Source organism: Moschus berezovskii, chromosome 9 (genome assembly GCF_049115385.1).
Source record: "Moschus berezovskii isolate FMDL1 chromosome 9, NW_MosBer_1.0, whole genome shotgun sequence".
Taxonomy (NCBI): domain Eukaryota; kingdom Metazoa; phylum Chordata; class Mammalia; order Artiodactyla; family Moschidae; genus Moschus; species Moschus berezovskii.
This window is the reverse complement of record NC_142468.1, coordinates 83561917-83581774: the sequence shown is the minus strand read 5'-3', so window position 1 is coordinate 83581774 and position 19858 is coordinate 83561917. Positions and strand designations below refer to the sequence as shown.

General features: G+C 42.5%; 1 protein-coding gene across 18 annotated transcripts in view; it reads right to left on the bottom strand.

Moving 5' to 3' along the window:
• The window catches only part of PDE8B (phosphodiesterase 8B), a 352403-nt gene that overhangs the window by 196841 nt on the left and 135704 nt on the right, over positions 1–19858 (bottom strand). The gene's annotated exons all lie outside the window — the stretch shown is intronic.

The window sequence follows — 19858 nt, the reverse complement described above, 5'->3', positions numbered from 1 at the left end:
ATAAGGGTGACAATATACAGCCTTGACGCACTCCTTTTCCTATTTGGAACCAGTCTGTTTTTCCATGTCCAGTTCTAACTGTTGCTTCCTGACCTGCATACAGATTTCTCAGGAGGCAGGTCGGGTGGTCTGTTATTCTCATCTCTAAGAATTTTCCAGTTTGTTGTGATCCACACAGTCAACGGCTTTGGCATAGTCAATAAAGCAAAAGTAGATGTTTTTCTGCAACTCTCTTGGTTTTTCAACGATCCAACAGATGTTGGCAATTTGATCTCTGGTTCCTCTGCCTTTTCTAAATCCAGCTTGAACATCTGGAAGTTCATGGTTCATGTACTGTTGAAGCCTGACTTGGAGAATTTAGAGCATTACTTTACTAGCGTGTGACATGAGTGCAATTGTGCAGTAGTTTGAGCATTCTTTGGCATTGCCTTTCTTTGGAATTAGAATGAAAACTGACCTTTCCTGTGGCCACTGCTGAGTTTTCCAAATTTGCTGGCATATTGAGTGCAGCACTTTCACAACATCATCTTTGAGAATTTGAAATAACTCAACTGGAATTCCATCATCTCCACTAGCTTTGTTCATAGCAATGCTTCCTAAGGCCCACTTGACTTCACATTCCAGGATGTCTGGCTCGAGGTGAGTGATCACACCATTGTGATTATCTGGGTCATGAAGATTTTTGTATAGTTCTGTGTATTCTTGCCACCTCTTCTTACTATCTTCTGCTTCTGATAGGTCCATACCGTTTCTGTCCTTTACTGAGCCCAACTTTGCATGAAATCTTCCCTTAGTATCTCTAATTTTCTTGACGAGATCTCTAGTCTTTCCCATTCTATCGTTTTCCTCTATTTCTTTGCACTGATCTATTACATAGGCTTTCTTATCTCTCCTTGCTATTCTTTGGAACTCTGCATTCAAATGGGTACAACTTTCCTTTTCTCCTTTGGTTTTCGCTTCTCTTCTTTTCACAGCTATTTGTAAGACCTGCCCAGACAGCCATTTTGCTTTTTTGCATTTCTTTTCCTTTGGGATGGTCTTGATCCCTGTCTCCTCTACAATGTCATGAACCTCCGTCCAGAGTTCATCAGGCAGTCTATCTATCAGATCTAGTCCCTTAAATCTATATCTCACTTCCACCATATAATTGTTAGGGATTAGATTTAGGTCATATCTGAATGGTCTAGTGGTTTTCCCTACTTTCTTCAGGTTAAGTCTGAATTTGACAATAAGGAGTTCACGATCTGAGCCACAGTCCGCTCCCAGTCTTGTTTTTGCTGACTGTATAGAGCTTCTCCATCTTTGGCTGTGAAGAATATAATCAATCTGGTTTCGGTGTTGACCATCTGGTGATGTTCATGTGTAGAGTCTTCTCTTGTGTTGTTGGAAGAGGGTGTTTGCTATGACCAGTGCGTTCTCTTGGCAAAACTCTTATTAGCCTTTTTCCGGCTTCATTCTGTGCTCCAAGGCCAAATTTTCCTGTTACTCCAGGTGTTTCTTGACTGCCTACTTTTGCATTCCAGTCCCCTATAATGAAAAGGACATCTTTTTTGGGGTGTTAGTCCAAGAATTAAATTTTATGATAGAGTTTCTATGCAGAAAAGAACTTGAAGTTGTACCTGTTGTAAAATTATGAACCACTATACCTCCTACGTATTTGGATACAATTTATTAAGTATTGTTGTCATTGCTGTTGTTCAGTCACTCGGTCATGTCTGACTCTTTACGACTCCATACACTGCAACATATCAGGCTTCCCTGTCCTTCACCATCTCCTGGAGTTTGCTCAAACTCACATCCACTGAGTCGATGATGCCATCCAACCATCTCATCCTCTGTTGTCTCCTCTGCTCCTGCCCTCAATCTTTCCCAGCATCAGGGTCTTTTCCAAGGAGTCAGCTCTTCATATCAGGTGGCCAAAGTATTGGAGCTTCAGCATCAGTCCTTCCAATGAATATTCAGGGTTGATCTCCTTTAGGATTGGCTTGACCTCCGTGCTGTCCAAGGGACACTCAAGAGTCTTCTCCAACACTACAGTTCTAAAGCATCAATTATTAAGTATTAGTGGCATCATTTGGAGATATCTGCTTCTGCTATTGAAGATGTGATGAACTTTCCACCAGAAGCTGGTTATGTCAATGGATGAATACTAAAAGAACCCTGTGTATCAGTCAGCACAGGGTACCATAACGAAAACCACACTCTAGGTGGCTCCAGCAACAGAAAACAACTTTCTCACAGTTCTGGGAAGTCCATTTTTAAGGAGCCAGCAGACTGGGTTTCTGGTGGGAACCCTCTCCCCAGCTTGCTGCCTTCTCACTGTGCCCTCACATTGCAGAGAGCCAGTGAACCAGCGTCTCATCTCTTCGGGCGCTAACCACACTGTGTCAGGGCCCCACCTTTATGACTCATTCAGCCTTAATCTCCTCGCTAAAGGCTCCAACTCCAGTAGAGTATGGTGGCTCCAACACGTGAATCTGGAGTGGGGAGGGTGGGGACACAATTCAGGCCACAGCACCAGGCTTGAGGTGTGAATTTCCAGAGTCTTCCTGGCATAACTAGATATCCCTTTCCCAACAGAGAAGCAGGACTCTGCATGGTCATCTACGGGGCTGACTGAGTGGATACACCCTTGCTTCATCACACAGTGGACAGGGGGCCTCTGCCTGTCATGACGTCATATCATCGGGCCAGGGAGGTTTTGTCCCCCAAGGCCAGTGATCTTGTTGTGGATGGGGAAGAAATCACAGCTCATTAAAAAAGCTAATTTAATCTGGGGTTTCAGTTTAATTTTTGAGGATACAAATAAAGCATCCCACTCAGTGCGTAGCTGTGCTCTCTCTCATGCTCCCATGCAAACAGGAAGTTCCAGGTTTCTCTGCGGGTTTCCCTGGTGGGAAAGAACCCACCTTCTAATGCAAGAGACAGGGTTTTGATTGCTAGATTGGGAAGATCCCCTGGTGAAGGAAAAGGTAACCCACTGCAATACTCTTGCCTGGGAAATCCCATGGATAGAGGAGCCTGGCAGGCTACAGTCCATGGGGCTGCGAAAGAGTTGGACACAACTCAGCAACTACCAACAACAATGAGTTTCTCTGTACCTTGGTCAAACAACAATCACTATGACTCCAGTCAATATTTGTTGGGAGATAACCACAAATCCATACTTCTTTGGGCCCTTGGGCTCCAACTGTGAATAAAACAGGCAACAACCCCTGCCCTCATGGAGCTGGCAGTCTAGTGAACACTTATTACCCCTTCACTTTCCATCTCTCCCAAAAATATCCCTTAGTTTCAGAGTCAGAGACAGCTTTGGAAGCCTAGCTGCAACAGGGAGTGTCACTTCACCTCCGCACCTCTGTCTTTGCAGCTCTCCAATGGGGAAGGGCAGGCATGGTAGCTGTGTTGTCAACGCAGACAACATCATGTCAGTAATGTACCTTGGATTTTTCTGTTTGCTTACTGAAACCTCTTATGGCTCGTATAGCGAGGGGATCAAACAAGTCAATCTTAAAGGAAATCAACCCGAAATACTCATTGGAAGGAGTGATGCTGAAGCTGACACTCCAGTATTTTTGATGCAAAGAGCCAACTCATTAGAAAAGACCCTGATGCTGGGAAAGACTGAAGGCAGAAGAAGAAGAGGGCATCAGAGGATGAGATGGCTGGATGGAATCACTGACTCGATGGACATGAACTGGGGCAAACTTCGAGAGATGGGGACCGACAGGGAGGCCTGGCATGCTGCAGTCCGTGGGGTAGCAAAGAGTCAGACATGACTAGGCAACCGACCAACAGCAACAACCTGATACCTCAGACTGTCCTGCGTGAGTCCCTGGACAGCATGTCACAGGGACAGGGGAGTAAGGGAGCCAAGGTAGGGGGCAGAAAGGAACCACCGTTGTCAGAGTTGGGACAGGACTTCTACCTTTACTGAGGGAAATCAAATCTGCACAGAACACTGGCCCCCAGGGAAGCCATGTTCAGCCTTGATCCAGGAGAAGGACTCATCCCCAGTGCCATGACACTCTTCGCTAAGATAAGTGTGGTGCAGCGCTTCAGGGATTTCATGAGCATGATGACTTCGTGAGCAGAACACCTAGCCTAAAGCCAGGCGTGCAGTCCCTGGTCCATGAAGGAGAGCGATCTAGACATGGGCAGCTCACACACAGGACTCGCCACGGCTGTGTCTCCCCCACTGGACTCAAGGTCATGCCTGGGGCCCCGTGGGGCCACTGGGGGTGCAGTCATTGTGACAGGACGTGGAGGGAAGTCCGGGTGAGAACAGTGCAGCTCAGGTTTGGGTGCCAGCATCATGGCTGGCAGCGGGGCCCTGGAAGAGAGCCCAGAGCCTCATGGAGGGCTGGCCCAGGAGGAAGAGAAGAAAGGCATGCCTGTCGGCCACCAGGGCCTATGCTGGGGACAAAGTGTCTCAGGAGGCCAGGGAGGCTTATAATTCTGAACATGGTGTGCTAGCCAGAGAGGCCAACCTGTGGAAGTTACTAGGGCCCTGCTGTGCCTTGCCTAGAGAAAATAAATGTCCACAGCATAAGGATGAACATTAATCACCTTTTTTTGTGCATTTTATTTATATGTAAAGTACTATTTAAGTGTTTTGCCTATAAATATAATCCTTGTAACGACTTATGAAATGGGAACTATTATTATTCCCATTATAGAGATACAGAAATGGAAGCACAGACAGGTTAATTAACTTGCCCAAGGTCACAAAGCCCATCACTGGTGGAGCAGAAATCAAACCCAGAGTCTGAGGTGCTCTCACCAGGGAGGACATCACACTGCCCGCAGTCTCCCTCTCCATTAAAAAGCTTAGTCCCTCTGCTCCAGAGGCTCGACACTCTCCCGTCTCCTCCAGCAGACCACAGGTGGGCAAACATTTCTGTAAAGGGCCAGAAAGATACGATTTTTGGTTTTGAGGCCACTTGGTCTATGCTGCAACTACTACAGCATGAGATCAGCCACAGACAATATGCAAATGGATGAGTGTAGCTGTTTCATTAGAACACTGTTCATGTTCATGGAAACTTGTATTTCTGAAAAATGTGCTTTTTTTCAACTATTCAGAAATGTAGACATCTTTCTTAGGTCATAAGTTGTGACAGGCAGTGTGTTAGATTTGGTCCTCGGCTGCAGTTGGCAGATTCCTACTTAGGATGCAGTTAAGTGTATTCTGGGCTGTTCCCCTCTCTGACTTTGGAGGGCTGGGTGATCTCCCCAAGCAGCCTAACTGACGGGAGTCCTGCCTCTCACAAAGGCCCTGATGTCCACAGGCCTGATGCCTACTGTATTTATAAGATCAGTCATCTTAGATCAATAAGGTAGATCTGTGGATCAAGCGTACCAAAAATAAAATCCATCAAATGACCTGAAAGACACTGTTGTTTTATGTCAATTGAGGAGGAAAGAAAATAGGTGGCGGGTCATCACCAGGGAAATGCAAATCAAAAGCTCACACCTGTCGGGACGGCTATCATCAAAAAGAACACAAACAACAACAGATGGTGCAGATGCAGAGAAAAGGTGGCCCTCCTAAGCTGTTGGTGGGAATGCACAGAGGCTTCTCAAAACACTAACTAGAGTACACCATGCAACTCAGTAATTTCACTCCTAAGTATGTGTCTGAAAAACACAAAAACTCTGATTCGAGAAGATACATGCACCCCAATGTTCATAGGAGCATTATTTACAAACTGCCAAGGGATAGAAGCAGTCTAAATGTCCATCAACAGATGAACGGATAAGGATACAGAATATATATACACACAATGGAATACTACTCCGTTGTAAAAAAGAATAAAAATTTCTCCATTTGCAACAACATGGATGGACTTGGATGGCACCTTTGTAAAGGAAATAAGTCATACAGAGAAGGACAAATACTGTATGACATCACTTACATGTGAAATTTTAAAAAATACAACAAACAAATAAAATTTTTAAAAATGACTCACAGGTATAAACAAATTGGTGGCTACAAATCGGTGGGGAGGAGGGGCAATATAGGAGTGGGAGAAAAGGGTTATGACAGGATGACAGAAAATCATGTGTAAAACATGAAAACTGTAAAGCACTACAGAATGTGAAGAGTTTTTCACTTAATAGTTAAAAAAGAAAAACCTAAAAGAAAGGTGATGGGAGAGACACAGCTGAAGTGACTTCACACACGCACACATTATGTAAAACGCCTAGAACAGTGGTTAGTGCTCTAAGCACTGAGTACTACGTAAATACTGGTTGCTATTATTGCTGTTCATCTATCAAAGGCTTGACTCTCTATCCAAAATATCAGAGGCCTGCTGGCCCACTTACACCAGCTCGCCTCTGCTAGGAAGCTCGTCTCTACAGCATCTTCACTGCAAGCTGACTTAGGGCAGCCCCTGGGGCCTGTGAGGCGACCAAGGTCCAGCTCTTCAATGTTTCCTCTCTGACCTGGGTTCCATCCCTGTATCTGACTATTTCTCTGCCTGAAGTTAGAGTGTCCCACACCTCAGCCTTACCACAGCCTGAGGGTGGTAAATCTCCATCTGTTTTCAGCCTTCCGCTCTGGAGCCTCATGCTGCAGCCCAGGCCTACAGCGAGAGTGCTCCTGTGCCCGGGTGCCCGTGTCAGGTGTCAACCACCAACAGCACACCCACCCCCAGGCTAACTCATCCTCACACTCCATCAGACTCTCCCACCTGAACTGTTTACCGGTCTGCTGCCACCAGAGAGCCTGGACCTCCTTAGCCCAGCCGTCCCCTCTGCTCATGTGATCCAAATGGGCTCCCCAGCATCCTTTCTGTCACAGCAGTGTTCATGGTGGAGAGTCTTCTTCAGGCCTCATCCACACCCCGCTTCCTGCTTGTAAGCTCACCGGTAACCATCTATTCTAGTAAAAACTGATGCAGTGGTCATGGTGAGAATGCAGCACGTCACAGGCACTTTGGGAAATGATTGGGTAGTGTCTTCAAGACATTATTATGCCCCAACCACTAATGCTGAAGAAGCTGAAGTGGGACGGTTCTATGAAGACCTGCAAGACCTTCTAGAACTAAGACCAAAAAAAGAGGTCCTTTCCATGAAAGGGACTGGAACGCAAAAGTAGGAAGTCAAGAGATACCTGGAGTAACAGGCAAGTTTGGCCTTGGAGTTCAGAATGAAGGCTAACAGAGTTTTGCCAAGAGAATGAACGGGTCATAGCAAACACCCTCTTCCAACAACACAAGAGATGACTCTACACATGGGCACCAAAAGATGGTCAATACTGAAATCAAATTGATTCTATTCTTTGCAGCTGAAGTAGGATAAGCTCTATACAGTCAGCAAAAACAAGACCGGGAGCTGACTGCGGCTCAGATCATGAACTCCTTATTGCAAAATCAGACTTATATTGAAGACAGTAGGAAAAACCACTAGGCCATTCAGGTATGACCTAAATCAAATCCCTTACGATTATACAGTGGAAGTGAGAAATAGATTCAAGGAATTAGATCTGATAGACACAGGGCCTGAAGAACTATGGACAGAGGTTCATAACATTGTATAGGAGGTGGTGATCAGGACCATCCCCAAGAAAAACAAATCAAAAAGGCAAAATGGTTATCTGAGGAGGCTTTCCAAATAGCTGAGAAAAGAAGAGAAGTAAAAGGCAAAGAAGAAAAGGAAAGATAGACCCATGTGAATGCAGAGTTCCAAAGCATAGCAAGGAGAGATAAGAAAGCCTTCCTCAGTGATCAGTGCAAAGAAATAGAGGAAAACAAGAGAATGGGAAAGGCTGCTGCTGCTGCTGCTAAGTCACTTCAGTCGTGTCCGACTCTATGTGACCCCATAGACGGAAGCCCACCAGGCTCCCCCGTCCCTGGGATTCTCCAGGCAAGAACACTGGAGTGGGTTGCCATTTCCTTCTCCAATGTGTGAAAGTGGAAAGTGAAAAGTGAAAGTGAAGTAGCTCAGTAGTGTCCGACCCCTAGCGACCCCACGGACTGCAGCCTACCAGGCTCCTCCATCCATGGGATTTTCTAGGCAATAGTGCTGGAGTGGCTTGCCATTGCCTTCTCCGATGGGAAAGGCTAGAATCCCTTAAAAAAAATAGAGATACCAAGGAATATTTCATGCAAAGATGAGCACAAAAAAGGACAAAAATGGTATGGACCTAACAGAAGCAGAAGATATTAAGAACAGGTGGCAAGAATACACAGAAGAACAGTACAAAAATGATCTTCACGACCCAGATAATCACGATGGTGTGATCACTCACCTAGAGCCAGACATCCTGGATTGTGAAGACAGGTGGGCCTTAGGGAGAATTACTATGAACAAAGCTAGTGGAGGTGATGGAATTCAAATCCTGAAAGATGAGCTATTTCAAATCCTGAAAGATGATGCTGTGAAAGTGCTGCACTCAATATGCCAGCAAATTTGGAAAACTCAGCAGTGGCTACAGGACTGGAAAAAGCTTTCATTCTAATCCGAAAGAAAGGCAAGGCCAAAAAATGTTCAAAATACTGCACAATTGCACTCATTTCACACGCTGGCAAAGTAATACTCAAAATTCTCCAAACCAGGCTTCAACAGTACATGAAGCAAGAAGTTCCAGATGTTCAAGCTGGATTTAGAAAAGGCAGGGGAACCAGAGATCAAATTGCCGGCATTCGTTGGATCATCAAAAAAGCAAGAGAGTTCCAGAAAAACATCTACTTCTGGCTTCACTGACTATGCCAAAGCTTTTGACTGTGTGGAACACAACAAAATGTGGAATATCCTTAAAGAGATGGGAATCTCAGACCACCTGACCTGCCTCCTGAGAAATCTGTATGCAGGTCAGGAAGCAACAGTTAGAACTGGACATGGAACAACAGACTGGTCCCAAACTGGAAAAGGAGTACGTCAAGGTTGTATATTGTCACCTTGCTTATTTAACTTATATACAGAGTACATCATACAAAATGCCAGACTGGATGAAGCACAAGCTGCAATCAAGATTGCTGGGAGAAATATCAACAACCTCAGATATGCAGATGACAGCACCCTTATGGCAGAAAGCAAAGAGGAATTAAAGAGCCTCTTGATGAAAGTGAAAGAGGAGAGTGAAAAAGTTGGCTTAAAGCTCAACATTCAGAAAACTAAGATCATGGTATCTGGTCCCATCACTTCATGGGAAATAGATGGGGAAACAATGGAAACAGTGTCAGACTTTATTTTGGGGAGCTCCAAAATCACTGCAGATGCTGATTGCAGCCATGAAATTAAAAGACGCTTGCTCCTTGGAAGAATAACTATGACCAACCTAGACAGCATATTAAAAAGCAGAGACATTACTTTGCCAACAAAGGTCCGTCTAGTCAAAGCTACGGTTTTTCCAGTGGTCATGTATGGATGTGAGAGTTGGACCATAAAGAAGGCTGACAGCCAAAGAATTGATGCTTTTGAACTGTGGTGTTGGAGAAGACTCTTGAGAGTCCCTTAGACTGCAAGGAGATCAAACCTGTTAATCCTGAAGGAAATCAATCCTGAATATTCATTGGAAGGACTGATGCTGAAGCTGAAACTCCAATATGCTGGCCACCTGATGTGAAGAGCTGACTCATTGGAAAAGACCCTGATGCTGGGAAAGATTGAAGGCGGGAGAAGGGGACGACAGAGAATGAGACGGTTGGATGGCATCATCAACTCAAAGGACATGAATTTGAGCAAGCTCTGCGAGATGGTGAAGGACAGGGAAGCCTGGTGTGCTGCAGTCCGTGGGGTCGCAAAGAGTCAGACACGACTGATTGAATGAACAACAAAAATGTCTTAAAAAGTCAAACACGCACATACCATACAGTCCTGACGGTACTCTTATGCGTCTGTGCATACCCAGTTGCTCAGTCGTGGCTGAGTCTTTGAGACACCATGGACAGAAGCCTGCCAGGCTCCTCTGCCCATGGGGATTCTCCAGTTAAGAATACTGGAGTGGAAGTGGATTCCCTGTCCTTCTCCAGGGGATCTTCCCAACCCAGGGATCGAACCCAGGTCTCTTACACCTCCTGCATTGGAAGGCAGGTTCTTTACCACTAACATTATGTTAGAAGCCCACTACTCATCTGTAGAAAGGAACGAACTAATACTTGTTACAGTATATATAAACTTTGTAAGCCATGTGAAGTGAAGGGAACCAGACAGAAAAACTAAATATTATATGACTCCATTTATATGGAACTTCTAGAAAAGGGAAAAATAACAACAGAAAGAGGATTAACGCTGGCCTTGGTCTTGGGGTGGGACAAGCACTAGGGATCTTTTAGTAGTGACAGAAATGTCCTAAAACTTGATGGTGGTGATGTTTATGTAACTGTGTAAATCTACTAAAATTCATGAAAGTATACACTTAAAACGGATAGATTATATGATATGTAAATTATATAGGCTTTTTTTTCTTTTTTAAAAATTAGTTTCTATTGCAGTATAGCTGATGTGAAGATGTTTTTTAACATAAAAACTCAATGATAATTCCTTAACAGTATAACATTTGCTTCAAATAGAAAATATCTTTATTTTTGGTAGGATAGATGACTCTACCCAAATACACTGCATTTTACTCTATAGCTATTCTACAGAAGTGATCTTCTGAGAACCTCCCTGCTGCTGCTATTGCTGCTAAGTCACTTCAGTCGTGTCCGACTCTGTGTGACCCCATAGACGGAAGCCCACCAGGCTCCCCTGTCCCTGGGATTCTCCAGGCAAGAACACTGGAGTGGGTTGCCATTTCCTTCTCCAATGTGTGAAAGTGAAAAGTGAAAGTGAAGTCGCTCAGTCGTGTCCAACCCTTAGCGACCTCACGGACTGCAGCCTACCAGGCTCCTCCATCCATGGGATTTTCTAGGCAAGAATACTGGAGTGGCTTGCCATTGCCTTCTCCGGAGAACCTCCCTACCCCACAAAAAGTTAGACTCAAGCTTTGTAATTATAGTTTCACCATGAATATCTCCTACCAACTTCCCCGAAAATCTTCACTAAAAGCCACCACTTTAAAAATTAGAACAAACATATTATAGCTGATATAAAAGGTACAACTAATTTCTTGACATTTTTTAGAATGGTAAAGCTAACAAGCAAAAAGAAATCTGACTGGTATTTTAACAGAAAACTTAGAGAACACTGATGTCTTACCTGAAGCCTCACTAATAAAATTTCAACATGGTCAACTAGACCTCTAAATCATACTTATTTTATCAAATCAGAAATACATCTGGCTTCTTTAATGGCCTACAAAGGGCTTCACTTCATTCAAGACTGCAATGGACCATCCCTCCCCACCCCCACCCCAAACTGTTTTGCTTGTTTTGGTATTACACCCTGCACAACTAGTGTTCTTTGAAACATACTTTTAAAACATGTTGATGTGGATAAAACATGTTTAGCTACTATCTGTTATCTTCTCCTTCTGCACCTTTGTTAATGATATTTGGTCACCTTTCTTTTCTCAAATTCTCTGTGTAATTAAGGGGTTTGCACAAACGTTTGCTCTCCTTTAATGGATCATTTTAGCATGGAAAGTAACAGCCAATATTTCTGAAATTAAGATTCACACTTTCAATGAAAATAGCCCAATTTATTATCCTTGTGTAATTTTAAACTTTCCACGTGCCTTTGTAACAGACACGGACTCCTCCAGCTTCAGATCTACCGTGAAGATATCAGATGAGGTTAAACACGTTCCTCTTCAGAAATCTCATTCTTATACTAACCCAGGCTTGTGTCTCCAAATGTTCCTCTACTTGGGTGGTTTTTAAAGCATGTTTGTCTATCTCTGCTACTGGTCCATTATCATCTGGGAACACGATATTTTGTAGGGGTCCTCGAGCTGAGGAACATGCCAGCAGCTCTTAGACGTCAGTCCATCCAAGTGCATCAAATTTAAGTGGATTTTTCCCTTCATCAATATTTTGTCTGTGATCCTTCTGTCTCAACAAGGTTTCCAGTGACAGCACAGAAGTTAAAATAAAGGCATTTTTTTTAGCATTTTGTTTTAGTCAGTCAACTGAGAGTTTTTTGGAAAGGCAATTTAAATTTTAATTAAAACCCAGGGCTCACAGGGGGGTTTGTAGATCAGATTCTACCCATGTAAAAAGAAAATAAGCATAACTCACAGCATAACCCAGTGTTGTTCTGCTTTGCAACTGATCAAATAATATTATGCCAACATCTTCTCCATCACTGGAAGCTAGTTATTAATGTATTGCTGGTAAAATATTCAATATAAAATGTTTTAACCACACTAAAAATTATTAAAAAAGTACTTGAGTTTCAATTAACTAAGGAAACAATTACATAAAATTTTATGCAAAAGACCAATACTGTGTGAAAGAAAGTAGAGAAAATACTAATTCTTACGTCCAAGAGCTCCTTGATTTGTATTTCCACAAAATGAAAATATTTTGCCTTGGGGACTTCCCTGGTGGTCCAGTGGCTGCCTCTGCAGTCCCAATGCAAGGGGCCTGGGTTCAATCCCTGGTCAGGGAACTAGATCCTACACACTGCAACTAGGAGTTTGCATGCCCCATTGAGGACTGAAGATCCCATGCGCTGCGACTGAGACCCAGCACAGACAAACCAATTAATTAAAATTTCCTTTTACCTTTCAAATACAGATTTCCAAATATGCAGGAATAAAATGTTTTAAAATTCTTTTAAATAACATGTTGTTATAACCAAGCAGCATTTTGATAAGTTTTGTTTACAAAACTTTCTAGGAAGTGACCAGGTTGTTGTTCATTTCAGTAACATGCATCGACTTCTTTTAAATGTAAAAATGAAGACGAGAACATAAGACAGTTGCCAATAGGATTTGCCACCAACAGGGGAGATGGAGACGACTCCAAAAGTGGCCTTTTCCTAGAGGAGTCCCTACTAGGGCAGTTCTCGGATGAGATGTCCAGAAGGCTGGATAACACACTTACTGTGACTCCACTGATAGTAAGTTACAATACTTATTCAAATAATTTCACTGGAGAAATACCATAGCTCAAAGTGTATTGTTCTTGAATCTTAATAATCTTAAATGATGCTCAGTATGAGTGCAAATGTAGAGAGAAAAGTGGGCAGATGCCATACATTAATACTTCCACAGATTAAAAGTAATTGGAGGAGGCACATCATTTTACTGATGACACAAAAACAATCATAGTAAGAATAACAGCTTATATTTATCAAGCAGCATATGAAGAGCATTACCGCCATTACCCCACTAAATCACACAGCAACTGTATCATGCAAGCAGATCATTACTTATCTCCATTTACCCATGAAGGAATGAAGGTTAACAAGGTCCAGCAGCCTGACCAAGGTCACGCAGTTACTAAGTGACAAGGCCGAGGCTGGAATTCAAGTCTGCCTGATGGCCAAGGCCAGCTCCCAATCTCCTTCTGCAACTCTCTCATGGGATAATATGTTCTTAAAGCAGAGTTCACATTAGCCTTTGGGTGATTCCTCTGGGGAAATGAAAAAGCTAAATTGATTTGCTAAAAACACAGAAGCATTTGGCCAACTTGAACTTCAGATTTTGCATTTGTAGATTCTGAGGTTACTGTTTAAAAAACAGAGCTGCCATAGCTGCTAAAATGCCTTTGAAAAAGGCACCAGCAAGAACCCATCACCTCGCTCACTACCACCACAAACAGCAATGGTGGTTCAAAACCTTCCTTAATTTGTTTCAACACCAAATTTAAGCATGGTCCCTGCCCATGGGCCTCCTGTAAAATATCCAGAGGCTCTAGTTCTGGGTAAGGTGCAGTGAGCACACTCCACTCTGTCTCTCCAACCTAATGTAACTAAAGAGCCAGTGAGAATTCATGGAGCAGCTGTTTGAGAACCTTGAAAAGTAAAGAGCAGCAAGTGGACTGGAGAAGACAGCCAGAACTCAAAGTACCTTTGAACCGGTAGTGACTTGACCGCCTTCCCCTCTACTGGTACCCTTGGACTGTATTCAGTGCAGACTGAAAATCATCAGTGCTCTCACAGAAAACTCCAGAAGAAGGCTTATTTTGGCTCAAAGAATGGGGAAGGGATCTGCTAACACTTGGAGGAGGAGGAGTCTACATTTTTCCATGTTTTCCCGCTCTCACCCCAGGCTTCGAGCTGCCCTGTAACAGTAAGTAACAATTCATATGAAACGGAAACTCTAAAGGATGAGAACTTTCCTTTTCAGTCTGAGAAGCTGTGATCTGAAGAAGGTGGTCAAATCTCTGTTACTCTTTTTCTTTTTTAAACTATCATTGCTCGGCTCCAAATGTAGCCACAGTCACAGGAAAGGTATAGCAGAAGGAGGTAAATAAAGTCCCAGACTCCTGGACAGAGGATCAAAAGGGGGAGCCCTGGGGAACTAGAAAATACCAAGAGATTGCAAAGAAGGAAGACCTTGGAAAAGAGAAAACATAAACTTGTTTATGTACTCCAGGGGTCCCTTCCAAGTTGCACACACATGGATCTCACGTTAAACGGCAGAGCTAGACCTTGAGAACTAAACTGAGACAGAGCAGCTCCCAGGTCACAGGCTGGCCACTGGGTGGCATACACACCAGACATAAGCAAAGAGCACTGTATTGGCTTGAAAAATGAAACTTGTATTGAAACTGCAACCCACAGAAGGCTGGTAAGGACTTTATAGCTGAAACCCAGCTGGGTTGATTCCCTGCTGAAAGAAAACTATCAGGATCTGACATAAGATTTAATCAAGACACAAAGTTTCATTGTATAATACATCCAAAACTCTGAAAAACCAAGAAAGTCACAACTTGTGTGGGGAAACAGAATCAAAAGATGCTATAACATCAAGTGACAAGGGTGTTAGAATGATCTGACAAAGGTCTGAAAACAACTTTAATAAAATATGGTCCAAAAGGTAAAGGTTAACATTGGAAGCAAACGGAAAGGCACAGAGTCAAAGCAAAGAACAGATGATACAATGAAGAGCTAAACAGAAGTTTCAGGATTGAACGATAAAACAACCAAAGGACAAAAACTAATTAAATAGGCTCAATACTAGAATGCAGGTAAAGGAAAGAGTCAGTGAACTTTAAGACAGATCAATACAAATGATCCAGTCTGGACAGAGAGGGAAAACTAAATAAAAAATGAACAGAACCTCAGAGAACTGTGGAGCAATAACAAAAGGTCAAACATCATGTCACAGGAGTTTGAGAGAAAACAGAAAAAGTCTTTGAAGAAAGCTCCCCAATTTTGATGCATTTTGGTGAAATCTACATAGTCAAGAAACTTAAACTCTAAACAGGAGAAGTGAAAGTGAAGTCGCATCCGACTCTTGGCGACCCCATGGACTATAGCCTACCAGGCTGCTCCATCCATGGGATTTTCCAGGCAAGAGTACTGGAGTGGGTTTCCATTGCCTTCTCCCGAGGATCTGCCCAACCCGGGGATCAAACCTGGGTCTCCTGCATTGTAGGCAGACACTTTACGATCTGAGCCACCAGGGAGTCTAAACAGGATAAACCCCAACAAATCCATGTCCAGAAACACTAGAATTAAACTACAGTAATTTAAAGATTGAAAAATTCTTATAAGCATTCGGAGAAAACGATGCATTATTTATAGGGGATTCAAAGACCAGATTTCTCAACAGAAACCATGAAGGACAGAAGGAAGTGAAGCAACATTTTCAGAATGCTGAAAGAATTGACAATCCAGAATTCTATATTCGGTGAAAATATCCATCAGGAACTAATGTTTTCTCAAGCAAAGGAAAACTAAAAGAATTAGTTTCCACCAGAACTTCTATTTAAAAAAAAAAAAGAAGAAGAAATTCTAAAGGAAATCCTTCAGACCTAAAGGAAATGACACCAGAAGGAGATCTGGAAGGTTAGGAACAAGGCAGAGCAACGAAATTGTAAATATCTAAGCAAATGTAGTAAACTACTATTCTCCTGAGTTCTTTAAAACATGCTCAACAATTGAAAGAGAATTTTACAGCATCTGATGTGGACCTAACACATAAGAAAGCTATAACAGAAAAAGGGTAAGAAAAAAGGACCTGTATGAAGCTGTCTTCATTATCACCTGAAGTAGAACCATGTTTCTCCTTGCCAAGAAATATTGTCAAAAATATAACATGTAAATTTAAAGTGAATACTAACAAGTTTTCAATAACCCAAAGAAAGCAGAAAAGAGGAAATACAGAAATAAAAGAATAGAGGAAACGAACAGGACACAAGTAATAAATCTGGAGATCTAAACTGAGAGCTATCAATAGTGCATTAAATATAAATGGCCCAGACAGATCAGTTAAAAGACAGATTGTTAGAACAGCATAGTATTAGAAAATATACACTTTATAAGCAAAAGCTATCATCCCTGGCCAGCACCCTCCAGATAAAGACTATACTGTTCTGGCTGTGAAGGAGACAATGAAGTGAAGTGAAGTGAAAATCACTCAGTCATGTCCAGCTCTTTGAGACCCCACTGGAATGGGGAGCCATTCTCTTCTCCAGGGAATCTTCCTGACCCAGGGATTGAACCCAGGTCTCCCGCATTGCAGGTGGATTCTTTACCATCTGAGCCACCAGAGAAGCCCAAGAATACTGGAGTGGGTAGCCTATCCCTTCTCCAGTGGATCTTCCCGACCCAGGAATCAAACTAGGGTCTCCTGCATTTACTAACTGAGCTACTCAGGAAGCCCCAAAGGAGATAATAGTAGCTTCAAAAATGGTCCCTCTCAAATAGAGATACCCTTCATTGCTGGAGAGGCATGATTTTATCCTGGTTACCAACTGTGCTATTTTATTTAGAAATATCTCATTGTACCACATTAATGTTACTGAATTTTCTGTATTGGAGACATGTTTTCCATTTTATTTTTGATATGAGACTATTTTTCCTGCCAAGTAAATTAACATAATGAGATATAAACAAACATTGACTAAAAAAAAAAAAAAAAAAAACGGACTAGAAACACATGACCTGACCATATGCTATTATAAGAAATGGACTTCAGATACTGGTAGGTTAAAAGTAAAAGGATGGAAAGAGAAATTCCATGTCAATTCTGATCAAAAGAAAGGAAGAGTGATTGTATTAACATCTGTCTAAGTAAACTTCGGATCAAAGAAAGTTACCAGGGATTTAAAAGGGACATTACATAATGATAAAAAGGTAAATTCACCACGAAGACATAACAATACTAAGCTTGCAATCACCAAATGACAGTGTGGCAAAATACATAAAATAAAAACTGACAGAATTAAAAGGAGAAACAAACAAACCCACAATTAGAGTTGGGAGCTTCAACTCTCCTTTCAGTTTTCAATAAAATACTAGGCAAAATATCAGCAAGGATATAGAGGAACTGAACAACACCAAAGACCTGAACCCAGTGGGCATTTAAAGAACACTTTCCCTAAAAGATATCCCATTTCTCTACTTTGTTTTGCAGAAAAACTTCTCAAAATAGTTTTCTAAATTTGCTTTCTCCAATTTCTCTCCCTTACTCTTTAAGCTGCTCTAAGCAGATTTTTGCCTCCACCACTGTGCTGAAACTGTCCTGGTCAAGTTCACCAATGACCTTCATGTTTCTAAATCCAATGGTCCACTATACATCCTCATCTTACTTGATCAAAGCACAAGACACAGTTGCTGACTCCATCCTCTTTGAAACACTATTTTTCAGTGGGTTTTCAGGTTACCACCCTTTCTTCTTCCTACCCAGGAATTACTGCTGCTGCTGCTAAGTCACTTCAGTCGTGTCCGACTCTATGTGACCCCATAGACGGAAGCCCACCAGGCTCCCCCGTCCCTGGGATTCTCCAGGCAAGAACACTGGAGTGGGTTGCCATTTCCTTCTCCAATGTGTGAAAGTGAAAAGTGAAAGTGAAGTCGCTCAGTCGTGTCCGACCCTTAGCGACCCCACAGACTGCAGCCTACCAGGCTCCTCCATCCATGGGATTTTCTAGGCAAGAGTACTGGAGTAGCTTGCCATTGCCTTCTCCGCAGGAATTACTACTTCCTACTAAACTCTACAGATTGGATTCCTCCTCAACTCAGTCTCTAAACGCTGGATGCCTTCGGACTTAGTCTAGTTCTCAGATCTCTTCTTTCTGTCCACTTTCGCTCCCTTAGTAATCCCATCCAGGCTCACAGCTTTAGGTGTCATCGATGTACTGATGACTTTCAAACATGTCAGTCGGAAGGACCCTGCCCCTGAACTCCAAGCCTGTATATATTTCACTGCCTTTGCAACCTCTCCACAGAGCTATCTATAAGTCAACTCTAACTCAGCATATTCAAACTGAATACAAATCTGACTACTATTGCCTCTTTTTTAAAAAAGTACTTCTCACCACCTCAGTGGTTTTCAATTACTTAGAAAAAATCTTAGTTCATGCATGACTCTTTTCTTTTTCCAGCTTAGTGGCAATAAAACATAGTAGTTGAAAACATGCTCTGGATCCAGACCACCTGGATTGGAATTGTATTTTCATCACTAATAGTCTGTGATACTACACAAATTCCTAACCTTTCAGTGCCTCAGACTCCTCATCTTTTGTTGTTATTTAGTCACTAAGTTGTGTCCAACTCTTTGTGACCCCAGGGACTGTAGCCTGCCTGGCTCTGCTGTCCATGGGATTCTCCAGGCAAGAATACTGGAGTGTGTTGCCATTTCCTCCTCCAGGGGATCTTCCTGACCCAGGGATCGAACCTGTATCTCCTGCATTGACAGGTGGACTTTTTACCACTGAGCCACCAGGGAAGCCCTTCCTCCTCTATAAGACAGGAATAAAAATAGTACTTTCTTCCTCATAGGGTTGTTATAGGGATTAACTAAATTAGTATGTGTAAATTATTTAGTGAGAATACACAAATGTTGGCTATTATTTTTAATCTCATCATCACCATCTCATGCTCTCAAGTTTAACCCATCAGAAATTATGCCATCTGTGTCTTCAAAATACATTTGGAATCTTAATATTTCTTACCACCTCTTGCCATTACCACTCTCATCCACGCCATGGACATTTCTCTCCTGAATTACTCCAATGAGCTCCTAACTTGTCTCTTTCAGACTAGTCTCAGTGCATCAGGCAGAATGATCCTAGTAAATCAGTCCTCTGGTCAGAACCATCTAGAGACTCCCATGTTGTTCAAATTAAATGCCAGAGTCCTTAAGACAGACCAAACTCATATAAGATGTGCCCACCCTTCATCTCTCTGACCTCACCTTCCCTACCCTTCCCTCTCACTGATCCCACTCCAAAAATATAGACCTGCTTGTGGTTCTTTCAAAATGCCAAACACCTTCCAGACAAAGGGAACTCCCTCTGCCTGCAACGTCTTCCTCCAGATATCCACATGGCTTGCCACTCATCTCTTTCATGTCTTATCTCAAAAGCCACCTTCCTGAAGACCCTCTCTGGTATTATATCACATCAGTTAGGAGCCCAGACTCCACAGCCAGCCTGGATTCCAATCCTGATTTTGCCACTTGATGATGGCGTGGCCTTCAGTAAATTACTTAATCTCTCTGGGTTTCAGTTTCCTCATCTTTAAATGGAGAATAATAATGCTGCCAGCCTAAATAAGATTGTTTTGAGGATTCAATGAATTAAAATAAATTGCTTAGAATGGTGCCTGACGTGGTAAGGGCTGTCATATTCATTAAATCTAAGAAGCTATGCATTATAAGACACACCATTATTTTATTTGCCATTTTAAATATTGTCAATTAAATTAGTAAATGTTATCAGTTATAAAATGCATTTCAATTTTAGAGCTGCAAAATTTTTTTTGAAAAAGTATACTTTAGCATCAGTGAAATGTGATCTTTTCAGGTTTTTCTGTAAGATGGTGAGAAAACCTGAGCAAACATTCTGGC